Below are 27129 nucleotides of genomic sequence, written 5' to 3'. Positions count from 1 at the left end.
ACTTTATCAGGTCATCCATCAGACATCACTTCTCAAGAGAAAAGAGACCTAGCCTGTTCATCATCTCCTGATATGTATACCCACAAATTCCTGGTATCATCCTTGTAAATCTTTTTTCATCCTCTCCAGTGACCATAATATGGTGACCAGAATTAAATGCCATCTTCCAGATATCACCCAACCAAAGTTAAGCGTAACTTCTTTACTATTCAATTCTATCCCTCTAGAATTAAAGTCAAATGCTTGGCTTGTTTTTTTAAAAACCTTGTTGACCTGTGTGGCTACTTTTAGTGATTTATGTACTTGTACTCCCAGGTCCCTTTGTTCTTCCATCTATTCAGATTTTTAATTTTTAAGTAATGTGCAACTCCTTTTTCTCCTTGCCAAAATATAATACCTCAACTTAACTATGTTGGAGTTCATTTGCCAATTATATGCCCAGGTTCAGGCCTTTGGAAATATCTGACTGAGTGGAAGGATCAGAAGTTCTTTGCAAATGAACATTTTTGATAGTATGCTTTTTCTCAAGTCTGTAACATTTTCATATTTATGGTTATTGTTTTAGCATTGAACTTATTTTTAAAGTATTAAAGCAAAATAAAAGTAACACCTTCTACAAATTATTCAACATTAAAAGCAGGATTACACCAAATGAAAACATCTGGTGCAGAAGCTGCGCCTCTTACTAAATGGCACATCACAGAACTATTATGCTAATTGCATGTTAATTATTATGCTAATATGTTCATTAGCAAATTTTAGTATGTAAATGAGTAAATTAATTATTTATTCTACCCATTAAACAGCAGAGTGTGATTTGCTAGCATATGTTTAATGCGCTGTCTAAACGGTTAAATAAAGATTTTTCTCTGGCCTGTCCTTATAGTCAGCCTCTATTCAATGCAGAAATCATATCTGACTGAATTAAAATGATACAAGTTGAATGACAACCCAAGAAAACAGTAAATAGGTTTGGAAGTCAACGGAATTTCAAGTAGGTTTGACACATCAAGATTTATCAGCCTAGCAGATGCCAGCTGACAGCATTTTATTGGACAAAAATTGCAATATTGCACATTTAGTGATTAAAAATGAAGCATGCCAACAGTAAAAGAAAACAACATGCAAATTATTATGCAAATAATTCCTAAACATAGTTCAGCCAACAGAAGTTAAAGAGTGACTATGATTCACTTCACATACTTTGAACTAAATTTGATCTGAGGTATCTTAACAAGAGCTGGTTACTGGCTATTTATTTTCTCATGAGTTGGTACATCCGAAAACAGGCTTAATGGATAATGAGGTAGGCTTGATGGATCATTGGATAGGCTTGATAGATAATGGGATAGGCTTGATGGATAATGGAGCAAGCTTGATGGATAATGGAGCAAGCTTGATGGATAAAGGGATAGGCTTGATGGATAATATGTCAAACTTGATGGATAATGGGACAAACTTGGTGAATAATGGGGCAGGCTTGAGGGATAATGGACATACGATGGATAATGGACAGGCTCGATGGGTAGTGGAACAAAACAGAAAATGCTGGAAAACTCAGCAGGTCTAACAGCATCTGTGGAGAGAAAAACAGAGTTATGTTTTGAGTCTGTATGACTCTTCTTCAGGGCTACAGAGAAGTAGAAATGTGATGAAATTTATACTGCTCAAAGGAGGTGGGGCAGATGAAGCTGCATAGAAGGCCAGCTATAGGTGGGGGGCAAAGGTGGGGGCAAAGGAGAGATTGACAAATACGTAGTGAACAACAGGACAAACTAATGGTAGTGATGAGGCCTAAAGGAAGTGCGGATAGTGGTATTAAGGTAAGAAAGCAGAATGTGATAATAGCAAGACAAAGGTAAGCACTGTAAAAAGAACATGAACAAGTGACAACTGGCACTTATGGAGGTAAAGTGGGGTTGGTGGTGGGGAATAAAGGTCAAAAATAGGATAAAAAGTACGGATAATACAATGAATAAATGAATAAAAATGAAAATAATTAAATACAAAAATAAGTAGACAACTAAACAAATTAAAAAATAAAAATGAATATTGAAAAAAAGGATTGACAATGGGGTGAAGATAGAGGAGAGAGTTCATGATCTGAAGCTGTTGAATTCAATGTTAAGTCCAGAAGGCTGTAAAGTGCCTAATTGGAAGATGAGGTGCTGTTCCTCCAGTTTGCGTTGGGCTTCACTGGAACAATGCAGCAGGCCAAGGATGGACATGTGGGCATGAGAGCAGGATGATGTGTTAAATGTCTAGTGACAGGAAGGCCTGGGTCATGCTTGTGGAGAGACCTAAGGTGTTCCACAAAGCAGGCACCCAGTCTGCGTTTGATCTCTCCAATGTAGAGGAGACCGCATTGGGAGCAGCGGATGCAGTAGACCAAATTTAAGAAGGTGCAAGTGAAGCACTGCTTGACCAAAAAGGAGTGTTTGGGCCCTTTGGACGGTGCGGAAGGGGGAGGTAAAGGGGCAGATGTTGCATCTTCTGTGATTGCATGGGAAGGTGCCGTGGGATGGGTATGAGGTATTGGGGCTGATGGAGGAGTGGACCAGGGTGTCAAGGAGGGAATGGTCCCTATGGAATGTCGACAGGGTGAGTAAGGGGAAGATGTGTTTGGTGGTGGTATCATGTTGGAGATGGCGGAGGATGATCTTTTGAATGCGGAGGCTGGTGGAGTGAAAAGTGAGGACAAGGGGCACTCTATCATGGTTCTGGGAGGGAGAGGAATGTGTGAGGGCAGAGGTGCGGGAGATGGGTCGGACAAGGTTGAGGGCCTGTCAACCACAGTAGGTGGGAAACCTCGGTTAAGGAAGAAGGAAGGCATGTCAGAAGCGCTGTTTTGGAAAGTGGCATCATCAGAATAGCTGTAACAGAGGTGAAGGAATTGAGGGAATGGGATGGAATCCTTACAGGAATCCGGGTGTAAGGAGCTGTAGTCGAGCTGGCTGTCGAGTCAGTAGGCTTGTAATGACTATTGGTGGATAGTCTATCGGCAGAAATTGAAACAGAGAGGTCAAGGAAGGGAAGGGAAGTGTCAGAGATGGACCATGTGAAGATAATGGAGGGGTGGAAATTGGAAGCAAAATTGATTAATTTTTCCGGGTCCAGGCAAGAGCATGAAGCGGCACTGAAACAATCATTGATGTATCGAAAAAAGAGTTTTGGGAGGGGGCCTGAGTAAGACTGGAACAAGGAATTTTCCACGTACCCCATAAACAGACAGGCATTACTGGGGCCCATGTGGAAAGCCAGTAATTTGTAGGCCAGTCATAAGTGAGACAAGTTTAAGGAGAAATTGTTCAGTGAGAGAACAAGTTCAGCCAGACACAGGAGAATGGTGATGGATGGGGATTGTTCGGGCCTCTGTTCAAGGAAGAAGCGGAGAGCCCTCAGACTATCCTGGTGGGGGATGGAGGTGTAGAGGGATTGGACATCCATGATGAAGACAAGGCTAACCGCCAGGGAACTGGAAATTGTTAATATAACTTAGGGCATCAGAAGAATCGTGGATGTAGGTGGGAAGAGACTGGATAAGGAGAGAGAGAATGGAGTCAAGATAGGAAGAAATGGGCTCCGTGGGGCAGGTACAGGCTGACACAGTTAGTCTACCGGGGCAGTCCTGTTTGTGGATTATGGGGAGGAGGTAGAAGCGGGCAGTCTGGGGTTGGGAGACTGAGGTTTAAAGCTGTGGAGGGAAGATCTCCAGAGGAGATGAGGTCAGTGACAGTCCTGGAAACAATGGCTTGATTTTCGGTGGTGGGGTCATGATCCTGCAGGGGGGTGGGGAGGGGGCGTTGGAGAAAGTGTCTGCGAGTTGGGGCTCAGCCTCTGCGAGGTCAAGGTCAGTACACCAGACAACAACAGCACCACCCTTGTTGGCAGGCTTGATAACAAAGAAGGGCTGGACCTAAGAGAACGGAGTGCAGCAAGTTCAGAAGGAGACAGGTTAGAGGAGCAGAGAAATTGAGATGGCCAATGTCACACCGACAGTTCTCAATGAAAAGATCAAGAGCAGGTAAGAGGCCGGAGGGGGTCCAGGTGGAGGGAAAATACTGGAGGCAGGTGAAAGGGTCCATTGAATGGGGGGAGGACTCCTGCCCAAAGAAGTGAGCACAGAGACAAAGGCGACAGAAGAAGAGTTCAGCATAGTGCTGGGCCTGGATGAGACGAAGATTAAAATGAAACTGGGGACAAGGACAGCTTTGAGAGCTAGTGAGATAGTGCAGCTGGAGGGAGAAGTCGAAGGTGTTCATATGGCGGTGCAAGATGCAGTGAGAACATCAGCCTGAGGAATGTTCTATGTCCCGGAGATACCTGTAATCCTGGGCGGATTCAAAATATGAGGGATGGAACTTCAGTTGGAATCCACGTGGGGTAAGTTGGAGACGGAGACAGTCACTGAGGAAGTAAATATGGCTGTGAAAGCGAGTTTTGGTAAACGCCATGTCAAACACCAGTAGGGAATTGGAAAGCAATGAAGGTGAACAGGGCCTCTCCCTCCAGCAGCATTGGCTCACCCTTCTCAAAGCTGTCCTTGTCCCCAGTTTCATTTTATTTGTCTTCTCATCTGATGCCTTAACAAGAAACTTTGTCTCTTCCTTTCAGTTGCGATGGAACACAAGCTCCAACAACTTATTGATACCAACACCCACCCAGGACTCTTCCCCCTTCCCATCCCTCTGACCCCATCCCGTCTTCTAATCCCAGCCCCGGCCATGTATTCCCAATACCCCCTGGCCTTCCCCTCTCTGATGCTGAACGTTCAGTGCTCAGCGAAGGACTCCGTTTCACACCTTTACACCCTCATCTCAATGAATTTCGGGCTCTTCTTCCACCATCTCAGTGCACAGTTTTTGGGCGGGAGTCCTCCACCCACCTCCAGTATTGTCCCTCCACCTGGACCCCTCCCTCTGGCCTCTTACCTACTTTCGACTTCTTCAGTGAGAACAGTTGGCATGACATCGGCCATCTCAGTTTCTCTGCTCCTCTCACCCACTCTAACCTGTCTCCTTCTGAACTTGCCGCACTCTTAGGTCCAACCCTGACTTTGTTAGCAAATCTGCCAGCAAGGGTGGTGCTGCTGTTGTCTGGTATACTGACCTTTACCTCTCAGAGGCTGAGCTCCAACTCTCAGACACTTCCTCCTACCTCCCCCTGGACCATGACCACACCACTAAACATCAAGCCAGTGTTTCCAGGACTGTGACTGATCTCATCTCCTCTGGAGAACTTTCCTCCACAGCTTCCAACCTCATAGTCTCCAACCTTGGACAGCCTGCTTCTACCTCCTCCCCAAAATCCACAAACAGGACTGTCCCGGTAGACTGATCGTGCCAGCCTATTCCTGTCCCACCGAACACATTTCTTCCTATCTTGACTTCATTCTCTCTCCCCTTGCTCAGTCTCTTCCCATGCACTTTAAGAACATAAAAACATAAGAAATAAGATCAGGAAATAAGTGGGCCATTCAGTCCTTCAAACTTATTCTGTCACTCAACAAGCATTCAATAACCTCATTCCACATTCCCAACCATTCCCATATCCCTTAATTCCCTTAGTATCCAACCTATATCTTGAATATCGTCAACAACTGAGCATACACAGCTTACCAGAGTAGAGAATTCCAAAGATTCACAGCCCTCTGAGTGAAGAAATTTCTCTTTATCTCAGTCCAACCCTTTATTCTGAGACTGTAACCTCTAGTTCTAGACTCTCGAGTCAGAGAAAACATTCTCTCAGCATTTACTCTATCCTGAAGACATTTTTTTTTATGTTTCAATGAAATCACCTCTCATTCTTGTAAACTGTAGAATATACAGGCCTTAATTGTCTAGACAATCTCTCCTCACAATCCCCTCTTCCCTTCTTTCCAGGATTCAGACCAGTGAACCTTTGTTGCAAACTCTGTAAGAAAAGTTTATCCTTCCTTAGGAGACCAAAGCTGTGCACATATGCCACCCAGTGTGGTCTCACCAAGGGCCTATATAATTGTAATAAGACTTACTTACTCTTATAATTCAGTCCCTTTCTAATACAGGTTAACATATCATTTGCTTTAATTGCTTGCTGTACCTCCATGCTAACTTTCTGTGATTTGTGTACAATTATACCCAGGTCCCTCTGAATATCAATCTTTCCCAATCTTTCATCATTTAAAAATATTCTGCTTTTCTATTTTTCTTTCCAAAGTTGATAACTTCACATTTCCCCCAACCCCCTCTCCCTCCCTCCCCAGCCCCCTATTGCATTCCATAAGCCATGTTCTTAGAGTCATAGAGGTCTACAGAATGGAAAAAGGCCCTTCGGCTCATCGAGTCTGTGCTGGTCAAACATGTACTGAACTATTCTAATCCCATTTTCCAGCACTAGGCCCATAGCCTTGTATGCCATGGCATTGCAAATGCACATCCAAATACTTCTTAAATGTTACGAGGGTTTCTGCCTCTTTCAGCCAGTGAGTTCCAGATTCCCACCACCCACTGGGTGAGAAAATTCTTCCTCACATCCCTTTTAAACCTCCTTCCCCCTTACCTTAAATCTATGTCTGCTGGTTACTGATCCCTCCACCAAGGGGAAAAGTTCCTTCCTGTCTACCCTATATATGCCCCTCATAATTTTATACACTTCAGTCACATCCCCCCTTAATCTCCTCTGCTCCAGGGAAAATAACCCCAGTCTATCCAATCTCTCCTCATAACTAAAACTCTCCAGCCCAGGCAACATCCTGGTAAATCTCCTCTGCACTCTCTCTAGTGTAATCATATCCTTCCTATAATGCAGATTCCAGAACGGCACACAATACTCTAGCTGTGGCCTAACCAGTGTTTTATACAGTTCCAGCACAACCTCCCTGCTCTTACATTCTATGCCTCTTTTAATAAAGGCAAATATCCCATTTGCCTTCTTAATCACCTCATCTACCAGTCCCACTACCTTAAGGGACCGGTGGACATGCACAACAAGGTCCCTCTGATACTCAGTACTTCCCAGGTTCCTACCATTCATCATGTATTCTCGTGCCTTGTTTGTCCTGCCCAAGTGCATCACTTCACACTTATCCGGATTAAATTCCATTTGCCACTTGTCATCCCATCTGACCAGCCCATCTATATCCTCCACACTATTTACCACCCCACCAACTCTCGTGTCTTCCGTGAACTTACAGATCAACCCTCCTACATTCAAGTCTAAATCGTTTGTATATACCACAAATGGCAAGGGACCCAATACCGATCCCTGTGGAACCCCACAGGTATCCAGTCACAAAAACACCCCTCGACCATTACCCTCTGCTTCCTGCCACTCAGCCAATTCTGGATCCAATTTGCCAAATTGCCTTGGACCCCATGGGCTCTTACCTTCGTCATCAGTCTCCCATGCGGGACATTATCAAAAGCCTTGCTGAAGTCCAAGTAGACTATCTCAAATGCATTGCCCTCACCTACACACCTGGTCACCTCTTTGAAAAATTCAATCAAATTGGTCAGACATGACTTCCGTTTAACAAAATCATACCGACTGCCCTTGATGAATCCCTGCCTCTCCAAGTGTAGATTAATTCTGTCCCTCAGAATTGCTTCCCCACCACTGAGGTGACTGACTGAATTTTTGTTTATTCACTGAACCTGTGTATAGCCCTTTGCAGCCTCTTTGTGTCATCCTCACAACTTACATTCTCACCTACTTTGTGTCATCAGCAAACATGGATACATTATACTTGCTCCCTCCACACCCCCATCTAAGCCATTGATACAGATTGAACATAACAGAGACCCAAGCACTCATCCTTTCAGTACCTGCTAGTTACAGTTTACCAACCTGAAAATGTTCTGTTTATTCCTACTCTGTTTTCTGTTCAATAAGCAATCCTCAATCCATGCTAATATATTACTCTCTGTCCCATGAGTCTTAATTTGATGTAACAACCTCTTGTGGCACTTTACCAAATATTTTTTGAAAATCCAAATACACTATTTTCCCTTTATCCACCCTATCAGCTGCATCCTCAAAAAACTCTAATAGATTTGTCAACACACAATTTCCCTTTCATAAATCTGTACTGATTGCCTAATCATGCTAGGATTTTCTAAATGCCCTGTTAACACATTTCTAATTATAGATCCTAGCATTTTTCCTACTGCTGATGCCAGATAACGGGCCTTCCCTGTTTTCTCTCTTCCTCCTTTCTTAAATAGTGGGATTATGTTTGTTACCTTCCAAACCATGAGGTACGTTCTAGAATCCTGTGAATTCTGGAAGATTGAAAATTCTCTGCAGCTGCTACTTTTAAAACCCTAGGATGCAGGTCATCAGGTCCATGGGATTTCAGCCATTAATTTCTCCGGTACTATTTCTTTACTAATAATACCCATAATATTTTCATTCTCACTAGACCCTTGGTTCCACATTATTTCTGGATTTTTTTGTGTCTTCTACTGTGAAGACAGAAACAAAGGGATGGATTTTTAAATGGCCAAAGAGGTGGGGCTGGAGGCTAATAGACCCACAATTTTCAGCCGCTGGCCAGCATCTTGGCTTGCTGGCATGTTCCTGCCCCCAGGCCTTTGTAGAGCTTGAAAGTTCATGAGAGAAATGGCTACCCACTCAAAAGCAGCAAGTAACCACTTAGACATCATTAAGGCCTAACAATGCCATTCTACTGATGCTGAGTGGAATTTTCCAGCCTCTTGTTGGCCTTCCAGCCTCAGGAGCCCACCTATTGTCCTTAATTGGATGGTAAGCGAGCTTCCTGGCCACTAATTGGCAGCTCGTTAGAAAAAAAACACATCAGGCACCGATGCGATGCAGGTTTGGGACCTGGAATTGTGCCCAATGTTCGTATCCCACCCGCAGAACTAAAATCCAGACCTAAATATTTGTTTAATGCCTCTGCACATTCTTTATTCCCCGTTATAATTTCTCCTGTCTCCAAGGAACCGATGTTCACTTTCATTTTTTCTTTACATACCTATATAAACTTTTACAATCTGTTTTTTTGTCTCTTGCTCATTGACTTTTAAGCTCTTTACCAATTTCTTGCCATCCTTTGCTGAATTCTAAGATCCTCCCAATCCTCAGGCTTACCACTCTTTGGTAACATTATACACCTCTTCCTTCAGTCTAATACTATCGTTAACTTCTCTTGTTAACCACAGTTAGATGACTGATCCCAATGGGATTTTTATTTTTAGAAGGAATATATACTTGTTACAAATTATGTATTTAATTTTTTTTATATGTCTGCCATTGCTTATCTACCTTTCAATGTAATTTCCCAATCTACCTTAGCTAACTCACCCCTCATACATACATAGTTTGCTTTATTTAGATTTAAGTCCCCAGTTTTGGTTCTAACTAAATCACTCAACATAAAATTCTATAATATAATGATTACTGATCCCTGAAGGCTTATTCATGACAAAGTTATTAATGAACCCTTTCTCGTTGCACAATACAAGATATAAAATAGCCTGTTCCCTAGATAGTATCATGACATACTGATCCAGCAAACTATCCTGTGAACTCAGCTTCCAAACTATTATTGCAAATTTGGTTGTCCAGTTGAGATGAAGTCCCCCATGATTATCTTATTCCTGATTTTGCATGCACCTTTAATTTACTGATTTATATTTTACCTGACACTACACCTTACCCTGAGGGGTGTCTATAAACTACTCCAACAATAGTTGTCCCTGGTTGTATCTTACCTCCACCCAAAATAATGTTGCATCTTGATTTTCAAGCCAAGATCAATTCTCTCTACCTTTATTCCATCCTTTAGTTTCCGAGCTACCATCTGCATCTCTTCTAAAAGTCAAGTGTCCTGAAATATTTAATTCCTAACCTTAGTGACTCTGCGACCACGGATTATAATGGCTATTAGAACAAACCTATTAATTTCTATCTATGCTATTAATTTATCTATTTTGTTGTGAAAACTTTGCGCATTCAGATACAGTGCCTTTAGCATGAACATTTTTCTATTTTTTCCTGATGTCGCTTTGAAGCCTCTTGAAGCTGAAGGTGAGGTACTTGAGGAAAGCACGGATTATACATGAGGAGTTATATATTCAGAATCATCTATTTTTCTACTACTCTAATCTCAGTTGATATGGAACCTTGTAACTTGTGGATTCGAAGCCAAATTATTTCGTTGGAGCTTAAGGAAAGAAACCGGCTTTCACAGGAGGATTTTCATGTAGCTTTAGATTGTTGTATTCATAATTTACATAATACCCAACCTTGATAAATTCTTGACCTCGGTGAGTGCAGGTTATTTAACTGCATCCACTTTGGGGATAAAGGAAGGATTTGCTGTATCAGCCTGAGAGCAAACGCATGTCTTCTAGCAAAAACAGGTCCCAGAGGTACAGAGCCCCAAGGCTTTGTCATATTCTTCACTTTCTGTTGAACCTACATAAATTATTTTCCACTTCAAATCCTTGGACAGATCTTTGATGCATTCAAAAGTGATCTCGGAATGAAAAAGGTTGAGAAATAGCAATGGGTTGTCCAGCATCTTCACACTATTCACCTACATCTTCGTCATGGCTTCTATATGCTTTTATTTTAACCTCACCCCAGCCCCACCTGTGCAAATTTAAAATAGAGACTGAGGCCATGAATTGGCTTGGCAGAGTGTGATGGAGCCCCAAGTTCTGGTTTTCCTGCTCAGCTTCCTATTGATTATTCAGTATTGCAACCCTGTTGATGGCTCAGGGATTTTTTTTAGGTTTAGTGAGTAAATAATCTTAATTGGTCAAAAACTGAAAAATGTTCGTTTCTGAGGCCTGCTAACTGGAGAATCAGTCAATGTTTCTGCTTCCATTTTGCTTTAGCCTCACCTTGGCCCCACTCTGTAGGTTGATATCACTTGCTGGCTTGGTTTGATTTCGTCTGACAAACATTTGTTTGTTGTGGCAGGTACCTGGTAACTCTCATGCAATCCTTAACTTATTCTCACCTGAGATCCCAAGGAAGTGTCTGCTTTGACATAAGATGGGTACAATGTTCCAAACTGACACCAGGTTAATAGTCACCATTTCAAAATAAAATCTCTTCAAAGCAGAGCAAAGAGCCGCAAGCATAATCCCCAGATTTCAATTGGAGTGTGATTCAGACTTGAACCTTTCTTTTATCAGAATAGTTTTCTTATTGTTAGTAGATTTAGCAATATTGATAAGTATTATACTCACTAAAAATACATTTGGATATGTGATTACTGCTTCTGCCTGGGATGGAGATCATCCTGTACAACAGGTGGGTCCTACACAGAATTACCAGGACCATGGTGAATTTCTCCAACTAGTTTTGATTGGCTGCAGGAGGAGTGGGGATATCAGAGAGGAACTTGCCAATTATCCCAACCACACAGCACCCCCCCACCCCACCACCCCCCCCCCCCCCCCCCCCCCCCCGACCCCCACCCCCGGCCCTGCACCCCACTCCCCAAATTGGCCTGGGTTTTAATCTGGTTTTTTACCTTTCTGAGGCAACCAAATGCTTTTGGTTGAGTTGGAGGAAGATTGTGATACATAAAGTGTAGCAATGGTATGGGCAGGATGGACGGCCAGAGGGTCCTTTCCTCTACGTCTTTGCTTGCACATTCATAAGACTTCACTGTCATCTTTAGGAGCAGATTGGATGTTGGACAGCGCCTCTTTTCCCAGGGAGCTGCAAGCAACTGGAATGTGATAGCATCCTGGAGAAGTGAATTTACAGTTAATGTACACGTGGTCATTATGACCTCCTGGAATGGTTTTGATTGCCTTCGGAGAGGAATTTTTCCAGAGGTCATTTTCCTTAATAGGCCTCGAATTTTTATATTTTTTATGATGGGGCTACATGGCTGCTGAAGGGGAAGTGGGATTTAGTCAGGGAGTGGAAGAGCAAGTATCCAGACATGATGCTCCCCCATCGGTGTGGGGCAAACTTAGTTGATCGGCTGACCTTTTATTGCCCATCAATTCTCATGCATCTATGTTTTCGTACCTTGTTCAGTGCATTTCTCAGTTTCATAACTTTCTGGTAAACTGTTGAGGGCAAACTGATTGATTGGATTTGTGAGGACTTTTCCTCTTCAATGCCCAACAAGGTCATCCTTCCATTCAACCGTTGCATTTTCATCATCTCTCTTAAAGCTTAAAAGTTTGAACTGTCAGCCTTGGATGAACAGGCCATCATACTGAAAGAACAATTCAAACAGGAGAAAAACTCACCAGTTGACTGTGGAGGGTTTAAACTGTGAAAGCAGCTGGGGAAAAAAAGTGCGAGAATTGGGGATCGATGAGAAAATCTAGCATATCACTCACAATTCAAGAGTCCATCATATCCACAATGGGAATAATCTATTCATGCATCTACTTTCTTTGAGGGCAAACTTCAATGTTAGCAAGGACTTAAAACAGCGATCATGAATTGGGTGTCTGTTATACACCCTCATCGATTCCTCAATTCATTCGTCCTTCATCCTTCCTTGGATGCTTCCTGCATCTATTCATTCCTTCATCCTTCCTCCATTCCTTTACTCTTTCTTTCCTCAATTCCTTCATCCTTATTTGATTCCTCCATCATCCTCTTCACTCTTTCCTCAATTCCTTCATTTCATGATTCTTTCCCTCTGTAATGAACTTGGTGTACCAAATATGTTTCCTACTTCAAATATATAATTTTATTACAGAGCTCGCATAGAAGCTATATGCTTGAATCAGGTCCATGACTAGAAAGGTCTGCCCCTACCCATGCTTATAGCTCATTCGTCAGTGCAATCATGTGACCCCTAAAGGCAGTAGGAAAGATTATGCCTACAATCACTACATTTCCTTTCCCTTTAGATTTTTACATTTATTTACAAAGAATACTTTAATCCACAACATATACATACTGACACAGTTCATGTGATTAAAGATTAAGTCTGTGAGGTGGTTTTCTAATTCAGTTACAGCGGCATAGCTCTACCACTTGATATTCTCCCACCGGATTGACATGATGACGAACTGCTGCACCAGGACATCCTTAGACAGTGGCAGTTCAGTATTAAGTAATTCAGCAGAGACATCAGGTATGTCTATTCAAAGTCAATCTGGCACCTCAGGGATTAAAGTTTGACAGCAATTACAGGCAGAATAGCTGGCTGTTGGAATGTCTCTCTACTCCTTAGATGATCCACATCTTTTCGAACAATCCGGTCTTCCGCTTCCACTTGGAATGACAAAGGTCCAGTTTTAGAGACAATTATACCAGGAATCCAATTAGAGTCATTGCTAAAATTTCACACGAAACTGTCTCTCCCAGAGTAAATCTTCGAGCTTTGCTATGAATATCATGACTCACTTTCTGATTACTCTAGTTCTTCTCTACCTTCCCCTCTAAGTTTGGAGACACCAGACTTAACCTTGGATGAAGGCAGCATTTCTTCAGTAATTCAGATGTTGTTGAACCCATAGCTACATGAGGATTCATCTGATAATTGAGAAGAAAACATAAAATTCGCATTTATAACGTTCCTTCAGATAACTTCTTCATTCCTGATTTGAAAGTTTGCACTGCTCTTTCTGCTAACCCATTGGATGAGGGATGATATGGTGCTGTTTTAATATGTTTAATTCCATATAAACTATGTATCTCTGTACTAGTGGAGACACTACCATCATCCGAAACAATGACTTCTGATAGGCCATGTATACTAAAACATTGGCACAGCTTTTCAATAATTGCACTCAATATTGGTGATCTAACTTCATACACATCCATCCACTTAGAATGCACATTGATGATCAATAAAAACATGGTGCCTAAAAATGGACCTACATAATCTATATATAGTCTAACCAAGGTCAACCAGGCTACTCCACAGATGCAATGGAGCTGAAACAGGCAAATTCTGATGTTGGTGACGCTGGAAATAGTGCTTGACCATGCTTTCAATGTCACTGTCAATGCCTGGCCACCAGGGATAGCGTCGCGCAAGCATCTTCATCTTCCATATGCCTGGATGCGCACTGTGAAGCTCTGTCAAGGGTGGTTCTCTTCCTTGCTCTTAATCCCCACAAGGTTCCATCTTGACAACTTAACTCTGTTTTACGGGCATGGAATGGTCTTATCTCTTCAGATGCTGGTGAATTCGACCACCCTTGTAATACCTGGTCTCCGACTTTTGACAAAATTGGATCCCTGTTTGTCCAATTCTTTATTTGCTTCGCACAGATCGGTGAAGAGTCCATGAAAGTCAACACAAGCACAACTTTTTGTAGCACTGGAGTACGTACAATGCTATCTGGTAATGGAAGATGACTGAGTGCGTCTGCATTTAAAATATGCATACCAGGACGGTGCATAAAGGTATACTCAAATGTTGATAAAATCAAAGCCCAATGTTGAATTCTTGCTGAGGCTATTGGGGGAATGGCTTTATCATCACTAAATAAACCCATTAGTGGTTAATGGTCCGACACTATGTGAAATGTCGTTCATGCAGATACTGATGGAATTTCTTCACTCCAAATATTACTGACAGACCTTCCTTTGCAAGTTGTGAATAACCCTTCTCAGCTGCAGAGAGGGTTCTGAAGACATAGCCAACTGGCCTTTTGGAACATTTCTCCATCTTGTGTGATGACACAGCTCCCATCCTTTAGAAAGATGTGTCACAGGTTAATATTAATTCTTTTCATGGGTCATAGTGTACTGGTAGACATGGTAAGTGCAATAGCTTCTTGACTTTTACAAAGGCTTCTTCTTGTTGAGCCTTCCATGACCAACACTGTTTCTTTTTTTAATAATAAGTGTAAAGGGGCTAACACTGCTGACAAGTTTGGCAAGAAGCGACTGTAATAATTAATCATGCCTAAAAAAGATTTGAGTTCAGTGACATTGGTCTTGGACTGCCCTAACTTTCTCCTTTACTGGATGCAACCCTTTGGCATCCACTCGGTGACTAAAGTAAGTGACTTCTGTCACTTGGAATGTACATTTCTTTTTCTTCAATCGTACCCAAGCTTCCAAAAATCTTCTTGAAACCTCATCCAGGTTGGCCAAATGTTCAGCTTCCGTTGGCCCTGTGGTCAGGACGTCATCCAGGTACACTACCATTTGGGGAAGCCCTTGCAATAGGCTTTCCATGGTCCTTTGGAAAATTGCACAGGCAGATGATACACCAAAGGGTGGGCATGTATATTGGTACAGGTCCTTGTGCGTGTTGATGGTTACATATCCTCTAGATGTGCTGTTCAGCTCTAGCTGTCAGTATGCATGGCTCCTGTCCAATTTGTTGTTGGATTTTCCTCCAGCTGGCTTAGCATAAAACCTTCTATCCTCGGGATAGGATATTTATTTAATTTAGCAGCCTTGTGCACAGTTAATTTGTAGTCTTTGCAGATATGAATAGTTTGATCTGGTTTCATCACAGGGGCTATGGGTGTTGCCCATTCTGAAAATTGGACTGACTGGCTGATGCCTAGCTTCTCTAAGTGGCACAATTGTGCACCTACTTTCTCATTTCGGGTACAAGGCACAGGTCTGGCTTTAAAGAGGTGTTGCTTCTGAATCTACATATATTTTTGCTTTTATCTTTCCCAATTCTTCATGAAATGCACTGTCATACTTCCTTAACAGCTCAGGAATTCCTCCTGACCTCCTGAAATATTTCTGACCAGTTGAGCTTAATTTCTTTTAACCTATGGCCCAGAAGAATAGATCCTTCACCTGTTACAATGATCAATGGAAGCTAGGCTGCCTGTTGCCTATAGCACACTGGTACAGTGGAGGTGACTTTTACCTTTATTGACTCTCCAATGTATGTCTTCATCCGAGCTGTGGTTTGCTCCAGATTCAGTGGTTGGGTACCCTCATTTAGGTATTCAAATATTTGTTCTCCCACCACTGATTGATGGTCACCTCCTTGACTGCAGGTTTCCTATTTACTTGAAGTGTGACAGTAATTGGTTCAGTTTTTACTGCTTTGACATTGTATGGGGAATAGATATCAGTATTGTCAGCTTCTGGTTCAGTTATATTGTGCACTTCAGCTGCTGTCTGATTGGCTGTCTCGATTTCACCCTGCATTGCTTTATTACACACCCTTTTTTGTGACAGCAGTGCATTCTGCCTCCTTAAATCTTCAGGTTTCCGATATATGGTTACCCCAACATTGGTAACAAATTAGTTTCTGAATCGCTGATGAGATGCTGTCTGTATGCCTTTTATGTTTTTTGAGCAGCAGAGACTGTCTCCCGCTTTGCGGCTGTCTCTCTGGTTTTCATGCCATGCCCAGCGGTGGGTTCCCGTCCCAGCTGAAAAATGGAGCCAAGTTGCACACTCTGTAAAGCCTGCGAGTCCCTCTCAGCACTTCCCATTACCAGCGCTATTTCCACGGCGCGCTTCAAATCAATATTAACTTTTGCAAGTAAACGGCGCTGAATGACGTTGTTACTGTCATTAACACCACAAACCACCCGGTCCGGCAACATGCCTTCAAGAGTATCTCCGAAGTCACAGCACTCAGACAACTGTTTCAACTTCACAATATGAGTTGTGATGGACTCTCCCGGGGCCCTTACTCTGGAGTTAAGCTTAAATCTTTGCATAATTACCGATGCCTTTGGCTGAAAATGCATCTTCACGAGGTTTATCAATCTGTTAAAAGATTTAGAATTGGAGCGTTCAGGGCCATCAGATTAAGGATGAGGTTAAATGCGTTGCTACCACAGACACTTAAAAGAATTGCTTTCCGCTTCTCCTCCGTTGTTATTTCATTCACCATAAAATAAAAACCTAGGCGCCCTATGTACTGGCTCCAGTCTTCCATGGGCAAGTCATAAGGGTTGATTCTAATGAAAAGTGGTATGACTGGTGAGTATACTTCTCTTTCTTTCCTTAAGAACTGATGTACTCACATTCACAAGGCGAGGTGCAGTGTTGGAGCCATTTATCCTCTTTGCCAGTTGTAATGAACTTGATGTACCGGACAGGTTTCTTACTTGAAACATAACTTTATTACAGGGCTCATTTAGAAACTACATGCTTGAATCAGGTCCATGACCAGAAAGCTCCGCCCCTAAGACTACCCACGCTTAGGGCCAATTCATCAATACAATCACGTGACCCCTAAAGGCAGTAGGAAAGGTTATACCTTCACTCACTACACCTTCTTATTATTTCAAAGCACTGACTTGTTTCAAATAAGTTGATCAGATGAATGCATCCACCATTTATACATTAGTATCTCAAGAGCACAATTTCAAAGGCGCTAATTTTGATTAAACCTATGCTCTATGAGGTTGGAAATTTATATTGGGTAACTTAATGTGGAGCTGACTTTTTTCCCCTGTTTTCTGACAGAACAGGGCAGGGCAACTTGAGGCACAGGAATTACTGCCTAATTCCACCAATGTCTGTGTCCTTAAAAAGGTGGCTCAGATAGATACCAAAAATAGGCAGGCTCCTCATTAGCTCAGGAAAACCAGGCTCTTATGACACAGAGAAGACCCTGGCATGATTTCCAGGTACATGGGCAGAGTATGCACCCTCCCCATTTCTACTCGTGTTGAACAGTCTAACACTTAAAGGGCCTACTGCAATCTATTCATCAATACAAAAATACCTGGAAAAACTCAGCAGGTCTGGCAGCATCTGTGGAGAGGAGCACAGTTAACGTTTCGAGTCCGCATGACTCTTCAACAGAACCAAGGAAAAATAGGACAACAACAAGCCAGTTGGACATTGAAATGGTTTCTGATGGAATCAAGGGGAGGAATACTATTCCATCTGAACGCCACAAAAAACCTTCCTCTCCACCCCAGTTCATACAAACATAGAAACTTGATAAGTCGGGAAAGACAAGTCTTCCTTACACCAGGATATCTGTGTTATGACTATACACTTCTCCCCTTTCCCACTAGGTTACCCTACCCACTATGAAGTTTAATAGTTGAAAATTGATTGCAGTACTGGATTCACTGCCTTCTTCAGAAATGAAACTTGATTTGCAAATTTTTTAATCAAGTCAGTTAAATTTGGCAACATCCAGCCACTGTAGAGAATGAACAATGCAGAACAAATGGTGAAAATCTAATCAAAGCAAAGCCGCTCTCGCTAATAAGAAGACAAACTTTAATGAGTTGCATTTTCTTTGATCCCACTGCACAAAGAAGAGATGGGATTTACTGAAAAGGCTATTGACAAACCAATGATGACTACGTCAACAGTTAATTATCATGAATAAAGTTAAAGGAACACATTATTAAGCCCTCTCTTTCATATCTCAGGCTGCACAAGTTTTGTTAATTATTTTTTTTTCCGTGATTGTTCTGTTGTCTCAAACGTATTTTGCAATTAAAAATGATAAAGTAAGAAGATCAAATTAACAGAGGGTGTGTAAGTTTGTGTGATTACGCTCTAGTCAGTATTAAAGAAAGAATTGCAATTATATAGCACCTTTCACAACTTCAGGGCATCACAAAGCACTTTATTAAATTGAGGTACTTTTGAAGTGTAGTCACTGTTGTAGTAATGTGGAAAGAGGGAGGCAATGGTGTAGTGCTATTGTGGCTGGACTAATAACCCAAGGTAATGGTCTGGGGATCTGGGTTCGAATCTCACCTTGACAGATGGAAGAATTTAAATTCAAAAGTCTAATGATGACCATGAAAACATCGTAGATTGTTGTAAAAACCCATCTAATCTGGACTAATGCCCCATTTGGGAAATCTACCAGACCCCCACAGCAATATGGTTGACTCTTAAATGCCCTCTGAAACGGCCCAGTTATGTCAAAGCCTCAAAAAAGGAATGAAACCCGGCATTGACTTAGGCACACTCAGAACTGTTGACCCTACAAAGTCCTCCAACTAACAACTGGCTCACAAACTAGTCAAGCAACAGCCTGGCATAGTCATTCTCACAGTATCATATCTGACAGATAATGTCCCAGACACCACCATCACCATCCCTGGTCTCACCAGCAGGTCAGAGGTGGTAGCACAGTGGTATAGAGTGGGGAGGAAGTTGCCCTGGAGTCCTCAACATTGACTCTGGACTCCATGAAGTCAGCCCAAACATGGGCAAGGAAACCTCCTGCTGATTACCATGTACCACCCTCCATTGGCTGATGAATCAGTGCTCCTTCATGTCGAACACCACTTCAAGGAAGCACAGAGGGTGGCAAGGACACAGGATATATTCTGGGTGGGGGATTTCAATGACCAAGAATGGCTCAGTAGCACCACTAATGACTGAGCTGGCTGAGTCCTAAAGGACATACCTGCTAGACTAGATCACTGTTGTAGTAATGTGGAAAGGAGGAGGTGATGGTATTGTGGCTGGACTAATAACCCAAGGTAATGGCCTAGGGACCTAGTTTCAAATCTCAGATGGTGAGGGAACCATCAAGAGGGAAAAACATACTTGACCTCATCCTCACCAACCTGCGTGCCACAGAAGCATCTGTCCATGACAGTTTCGGTCAGAGTGACCACCGCATAGACCTTGTGGAGACGAAGTCCCATCTTCATGTTGAGGATACCCTCCATCATGTTGTGTGGCACTACCACCATGCTAAATGGGATAGATTTCGAACAGATCTAGCAACTCAAGACTGGGCATCCATGAAGCACTGTGGACCATCAGCAGCAGCAAAATTATACTCAAACACAATCTGTAACCTCATGGCCCGGCATATCCCCCAGTCTACCATTACCATCAAGCGAGGGTATCAAACCTGGTTTAATGAAGAGGGCATGCCAGGAGCAACACCAGACTTACCTAGTGAAGCTATGACACAGGACTACTTGCGGGCAAAACAGTATAAGCAGAAAGTGATATACAGAGTAAGTGACCCCGTAACCAACGGATCAGATCTAAGTTCTGCAGTCCTGTCACATCCAGTCGTGAATGGCAGTGGACAATTAAACAACTCACTGGAGGAGGAGGCTCCACAAATATCCCCATCCTCAATGATTGAGGAGCCCAGCATATCAGTGCAAAAGATAAGGCTAAAGCATTTGCTACAATCTTCAGCCAGAAGTGCCAAGTGGATGACCCAACTCGGCCTCCTCTGGAGGTCCTCAGCCTCACAGATGCTAGTCTTCAGCCAATTCGATCCACTCCACGTGTTATCAAGAAATGGCTGAAGGCACTGGATACTGCAAAGGCTATCAGCCCTGACAATATTCTGGCAATAGTACTGAAGACTTGTGCTACAGAACTTGCCGCATCCCTAGCCAAGCTGTTCCAGTACAGCTACAACACTGGCATCTACCCAGCCATGTAGAAAATTGCCCAGGTATATCCTGTACACAAAAAGGACAAATCCAACCCGTCCAATTATCGCCCTATCAGTCTACTCTCCATGATCAGTAAAATAATGGAAGGGGCCATCAACATTGCTATCAAGCGGCATTTGCTTAGTAATAACCTGCTCACTGATGCCCAATTTGGATTCTGCCAGGGCCACTCAGCTCCTGACCTCATTACAGCCTTGGTTCAACATGGATAAAAAAGCTAAACTCCCGAGGTGAGGCGAGAGTGACTGCCCTTGATATCAAGGCAGCATTTGACCGAATGTGGCATCAAGGAGCCCTAGCAAAACTGGAGTCAATAGGAATCAGTGGGAAAACCCTCCACTGGCTGGAGTTATTCCTAGCACAAAGGAAGATCGCTGTGGTTCATGGGAGTCAGTCATCTCAGCTCCAGGACATCACTGCATGAGTTCCTCAAGGTAGTGTCCTCGGCCCAACCATCGTCAGCTGCTTCATCAACGATATTCATTGGTCAGAAGCGGGGATGTTTTCTGACGATTGCACATTGTTCAGCAATATTTGCGACTTCTCAGATACTGAAGCAGGCCCTGACCAAATGTAGCAAGACCTGGAAAATATCCAGGCTTGGGCTAACAATTGCAAGTAACATTCATGCCACACAGGTGCCAAGTAATGGCCATCTCCAACAAGAGGGAATCTAACCATCGTCTCTTGATGTTCAATGGCATTACTATCACTGAATCTCCTACTATCAACATCCTGGGGGTTACCATTGACCAGAAACTGAACTGGACTAGCCATATAAATACTGTAGCTACATGAGCAGGTCGGAGGCTAGGATTTGTGTGACAAGTAACTCACCTCCTGACTCCCCAAAGTCTGTCCACCATCTACATGGCACAAGTCAGGAGTGTGATGGAATACTCCCCAATTACCTGGATGAGTGCAGCTTCCACAATACTCAAGAAGCTTGACATCATCCAGGACAAGGCAGCCCACTTTATTGGCACCACATCCACAAACATTCACTCCCTCCACCACCTACACACAGTAGCAGCAGGGTGTACCATCTACAAGATGCATTGCAGAAATTCACCAAGGCTCTTTAGACACCACCTCCCAAATCCAGGATTGGTACCATCTAGAAGTACAAGAGCAGCAGAGACATGGGAACACCACCACCTGGAGGTTGCCCTCCAAGTCACTCACCATCCTGACTTGGAAATATATTGCTATTCCTTCACTGTCGCTGGGTCAAAATCCTGGAACTCCCTTCTTAACAGCACTGTGGGTGTACCTAAACCACATGGACGGCAGCAGTTCAAGAAGGCAGCTCACCGCCACCTTCTCAAGGGCAACCAGGGATGGGCAATAAATGCTGGCCCAATCAGCAAAGCCCATGTCCTGTGAATGAATAAAAAAATAGAAAATGCAGCAGCCTGTTTGTGCGCATTCAGCTCAAACAAAAAGCTTTGTGATAATGACTGGATAATTTGTTTTTATGATGCTGGTTGAAGCATAAATATTGGTCAGAATACTAAGGATAACTCCCCTGCTATTCATAAAAATAGTGGCTTTGGGATCTTTTATATCACCCTGTCAGGACCTTGGTTTTAATAGCTGATCCAAACTATGCTACCTATGACAGCATAGCATTCACTGAGCATTATATTGGTGTAATCAAGCCTCTGGAGTAGGATTTAAACCCTTAGCCTTCCAATTGAAAGGGCAAACATACTATCAACTGAGCTAAATCTGAAACCCTTCTAATGGTCTTATGATTAGCCCCAATAGATCAGAGCATTGCCAACCCATCAGGATTGTCCTAACATTCTCCAGAAATTATAGAATGAACAACAGGACTCTGCTGTGAGCAAATTGCAAGAGAAGAGTTCATAGGAGCATTGAAATTAATTTTTTGTTTTCAATATTTGAACACATTTGTTTAATACTTAAAAAGAATGGTGGCTTTACCACTCTTCCCAATGATTAAGAGAGTATAGGACAAAGCCCCCAGTGATGGGCTTAAGCCTCTTTTCAACAAGAGGAAGCCCAATCACCTCCCTTAGACATAAGAGCATAAGAAATAGGAACAGGAGTGGACCATTCGGCCCCTCAAGCCTGCTCCTCCCTTCAATAAGGTCATGGCTGATCTTCTTGTGTTTCAATTTCCACATTCCCACCTAACCCCATAACCTTTGATTCCCTTGCCTAACAAGAATCTATCTACCTCTGCCTTAAAAATATTCAATGACCCCGCCTACACCAACTTCTGAGGTAGATTCTTCCAAAGTCGCACAACCCTCTGAGAGAAAAAAATCCTCATCTTTGCCCTAAAAGGGCAATCCCTAATTTTAAAACAGTGCCCCCTAGTTCTGGACTCATCCACAAGCGGAAACACCCTTTAAAAGTACACCTTGTCAAGGCCATTCAGGATTTGGTATATTTCGATCAAATCACCCCTCCTTCTTTTAAACTCCAGTGGAAACAAGCCCAGTCTGTCCAACCTTTCCTCATACGACAACCCACTCATTCCAGCTATCAGACTAGTAAACCTCCTTTGCACCACCTCCAATGCATTTATATCCTTCCTTAAATAAGGAGACCAAAACTGCACACAGTATTCAAGATGCAGTCTTACCAATGCCCTGTATAACTGAAGCATAACATCTATACTTTTATGTTCAATTTCTCTCATAACAAACGATAGCATTCCATCAGCCTTCTTAATTGCTTGTTGTACCTGCACACTAACTTTTTGTGACCATGTACTAGAAAACCTAGATCCCTCTGCACCTCAGAATTATGCAGCTGTTCTCCATTTAAGTAATACTCTGCTTTTTTTGTTCTTCCTGTCAAAGTGAACAACTTCACATTTTCCCACATTAAACTCCATTTGTCAGATCGTTGCCCACTCACTCAACCTAGCCATATCCATCTGCAACCTCTTCATGTCCTCTTCACAACATATTTTCCTACCTATCTTTGTGTGATCTGCAAATTTAGCTACTAGGTCTTCACTCCCTTCATCTAAGTCATTGATTTAAATTGTAAAAAGTTGAGGCCCCAGTATAGACCCCTGTGGGATGCCACTCATCACATCCTGCCAATCAGAAAAAGATCCATTTATGCATATTCTCTGCTTTCTGCCAGCCAGCCAATCTTCTATCCATGCTAATATGTTACCCACTACACTATGTGCCTTAATTTTCTGTAATAACCTTTGATGCGGCACCTTATCAAATGCCTTCTGGAAATCCAAGTACAGTACGTCTACAGGCTCCCCTTTATCCACTGCACATGTTACTCCTTCAAAAAACTCCAATAAATTGTTAAACATGATTTTCCTTTCACAAAACCATGCTGACTCTTCCTAATTGCCTTGAGCTCTTCTAAGTGCCCAGCTATAACCTCCTTAATGATCGATTCTTATAACTTCCCCACATCAGACGTAAAGCTAATTGGCCTATAGTTTCCTCTTTTCTGCCTCTCTCCCTTCTTAAACAGAGGGGTTATATTTGCTACTTGCCAATCTGATGGAACCTTTCTAGAACCTAGCGAATTTTGTAAAATTAACCAGCTCATTGACTACCTCATTAGCCACCTCTTTTAAGACCCTAGGATGTAGTCCATTGGGACCTAGAGACTTGCCAGCCTGCAGCTCCATCAGTTTGTTCAGTACCTTTTCCCTAGTGATTTCTATTTCACCAAGTTCCTTTCTCCCGTTAACCTCCTGATTTGCAGCTATTACTGGAATGTTTTTTGTATCCTCTGTAGTGAACACAGAAGCAAAATATTTGTTCATTTCTTCCGCCATTTCCTTATTATCTATGATTAACTGCCCACTGTCACTCTCTAGATGACCAACACTCACTTTACTTACTCTTTTTCTTTTTTTAAATACCTGTAGAACTCTTGCTATCTGTTTCTACATTTCTAGCTAGCTTCCCCTCATGCTCTAATTTCTTTCTCCTGATTAACCTTTTAGTCATTCTCTGCCATTCTTTATATTCTGTCCAATCATCTGTCCTGCCACTCATTTTTGCGGAGTTGTATGCTTTTTCCTTAAGTTTGATGTTTTCCTTAACATCTCTAGTTAACCACGGATAGTGGGTCCTTCCCTTAGAATTTTTCTTTATAGTCGGAATGTACTTATTCTGAATGCTCTAAAATATCTCCTTAAATGTCTGCCACTGCTGCTCTATTGATCTATCCTCTAGCCTAGTTTCCCAGTTCACTTCAACTAGCTCAGCTTTCATCCCCACATAGCTGCCCTTATTTAAGTTCAACATACTAGTCTGAGACCCACTCTTCTCCCTTTCAAACTGGATGTAAAATTCAATCATAATGTGGTGGCTGCTACCTAGGGGTGCCTTTATGCTAAGGTTATTAATTAATCCTGTCACGCTACACAATACCAAATCTAATATTACTTGCTCTCTGGTTGGTTCCAGAACATGCTGCTCCAAGAAACTATCTTGAAAACATTCTAAGAACTCTTCAACCAGGCTACTACTGCCAATCTGATATCTTCAGTTTATATGTAGATTAAAATCACCCATGATTATTGCCTTCCCTTTATCACAAGCACACAATATTTTCTCTTGAATACTTTGTCCTACACTGTGACTATTGTTCGGGGGACTGTAGACCACTCCCACTAATTACTTTTTGCCCCTGCTATTTCTCATCTGCCCCAAACCGATTCTACATCCTGATCTCCTGAACCAAGGTCATCTCTAACTATTGCACCAGTGCCCTTTTTGATTAACAGTGCCACCCCTCCACCTTTACCTAGCTTCCTATTCTTGAATGTCATGTACCCTTCAATATTAAGGACCCAATCTTTGTCATCCTGCAGCCACGTCTCCGTAATTGCTGTCAGATCATATTTATTTACTTCAATGTGGGCCATCAATTCATTTACTTTGTTATGAATGCTACATGCATTCAGATAGAGAGCCTTCAGTTTTGTCTTTTTGTTACCTTAATAACATCTAGTCTTGACTGTTGACGTATATTTAGGTTTTTACTCTCTGTCCCTTCCTGCCATTCTCTGACTGTCATTTCTCATATTACTATTTTGCTCTACTGTCTTGAGTCTATGCCTTGAATTGCTACCTCTACCCAAGCTTGATCCCTCACCCCTCTTGCTTAGTTTAAAGCCCTCTCTACTTCCCTAGTTATGCAATTTGCAAGGACACTCATTCCAGCACGGTTCAGGTGTAAACCGTCCCAATGATACAGCATCCACTTTCCCCAGTACTGATGCCAGTGCCCCACAAACCGGAACCCACTTCTCCCACACCAGTCTTTGAGACACACATTCGTCTCTCTAATGTTATTTGCCCTATGCCAATTTGCACTGGCTCAGCTAATAATCCAGAGGTTTGAAGTTCTACTTCTTAATTTGATACATAGCTTCTCATGCTGACAATGCCATTGAATAGACATTCAACGGCACTACCATTGTTGAATTTGCCACCAACATCCCAGGAGTTACCTCTGACCAGAAATTGAACTGGACCAGCTGTGTAAATACTGTGGCTGCAAGAGCTGGTCAGAAGCTGGGAATTCTGTGGCAAGTAGCTCATCTCCTGACTCCTCAAAGCCTGTTATCATGGAGATATTAATGTGTATAATGTTATTGGAAATTATTTTTTAAAATAGAATTCTAGTGAGGGGGTCTGTGTCGAGGCGTGTGTCTGTGTGTGTCTTAATTGGATTAAAGCCAGCTAGTCTGGGTGCTTTGATGTATAGTTGTTTTCAGATGTTAATTGGGTGAACAGTAAGGAGAACAGTAAGTGTTCATTTGCATCTGTTGAATAAACCATTCAAGGCAGTGGGTGAAATTTTGCACCTAGCTAGAAGAAGCCAAACAATGTGTTTATCTTTTTCACCTTACTAATAAAATTGGTGCTATGAAAGGTATTTTATTGTTAGAAGAGCTGAAGTTCAAAAGACCTAGTGATACAATGGAAAATTTACATTCAAAGGGAAGGCTAGGTATATAAAGATGAGTTTGTGTGTGTGTGTGTGTAAGTTAGAGGCATTTAAGACCCAACCAGCCTGTATGCCTCCAACCAACTTGTAAAGGTGCCTCATTTGGAATTTGTAAGGTCAAATGTGCTTTGCCTGGTGTCTATTTAAAGTCTATGGCCTTAGTGTTGCCTTATTGGAAATTTACCTGGGGGTGATTATTTTGGGGATTTGTTAAAAAGTTATTATAGTAGTAAATTGTATCCATGGATATGTGTTTAATTTGTTGTTAAATTAATACATGTTTAATTTAGTTTTATATAAAAACCACGAGATTCAGTGGTTGTATTCATATTGAATTCAAAGTCTGCATCTTGAAATTACAAATTGAAAAAATGCGTTATGACAGTTGTTTCAAGTTTCCCTCTGGGATTTGAACAACTCAGCCTTTACCATCGGCTATGTCATAACACTGTCCACCACCTTCAATCAGAAGTGTGATGGAATACTCTTCACTTGACTGGATGAAACTTGACACAATCTGAGACAAAGAAACCCATTTGATTGGGATCCCATTCTCCACCTTAAAAAATTCACTCCATTCACCACCGATGTACAGTGGCAGCAGTGTGTACCTGCAAGATGAACTGCAGGAACTCAGCAAGGCTCCTTCAACAGCACCTTCCAAACCCACAACTTTGGCCACCTAGAAGAATAAGGCCAGCAGGTGTATGGAAATATCACCACTTGCAGATTCCTGTTCTAATCACACACCATCCTGACTTGGACCTATATCGCCATTCCTTCACTGTCACTGGCTCAAGATCCTGGAACTCCCTCTCTAACAGCACTGTGGGTAAACCTACATCAGATATACCACAGCAGT

The 27129-nt window shown here is 42.3% G+C and overlaps 1 protein-coding gene and 1 pseudogene across 1 annotated transcript in view; both read right to left on the bottom strand.

Annotated features, from left to right (window-relative positions):
* spon1b (spondin 1b) overlaps window positions 1-27129 on the bottom strand; it is a 393024-nt gene that overhangs the window by 219380 nt on the left and 146515 nt on the right. The gene's annotated exons all lie outside the window — the stretch shown is intronic.
* LOC121283368 lies at window positions 1901-10558 on the bottom strand (annotated as a pseudogene).

Source organism: Carcharodon carcharias, chromosome 10 (assembly GCF_017639515.1).
Source record: "Carcharodon carcharias isolate sCarCar2 chromosome 10, sCarCar2.pri, whole genome shotgun sequence".
NCBI lineage: Eukaryota > Metazoa > Chordata > Chondrichthyes > Lamniformes > Lamnidae > Carcharodon > Carcharodon carcharias.
Note: the sequence above shows the minus strand (reverse complement) of the source record. Positions and strands in the feature narration are given on the sequence as shown.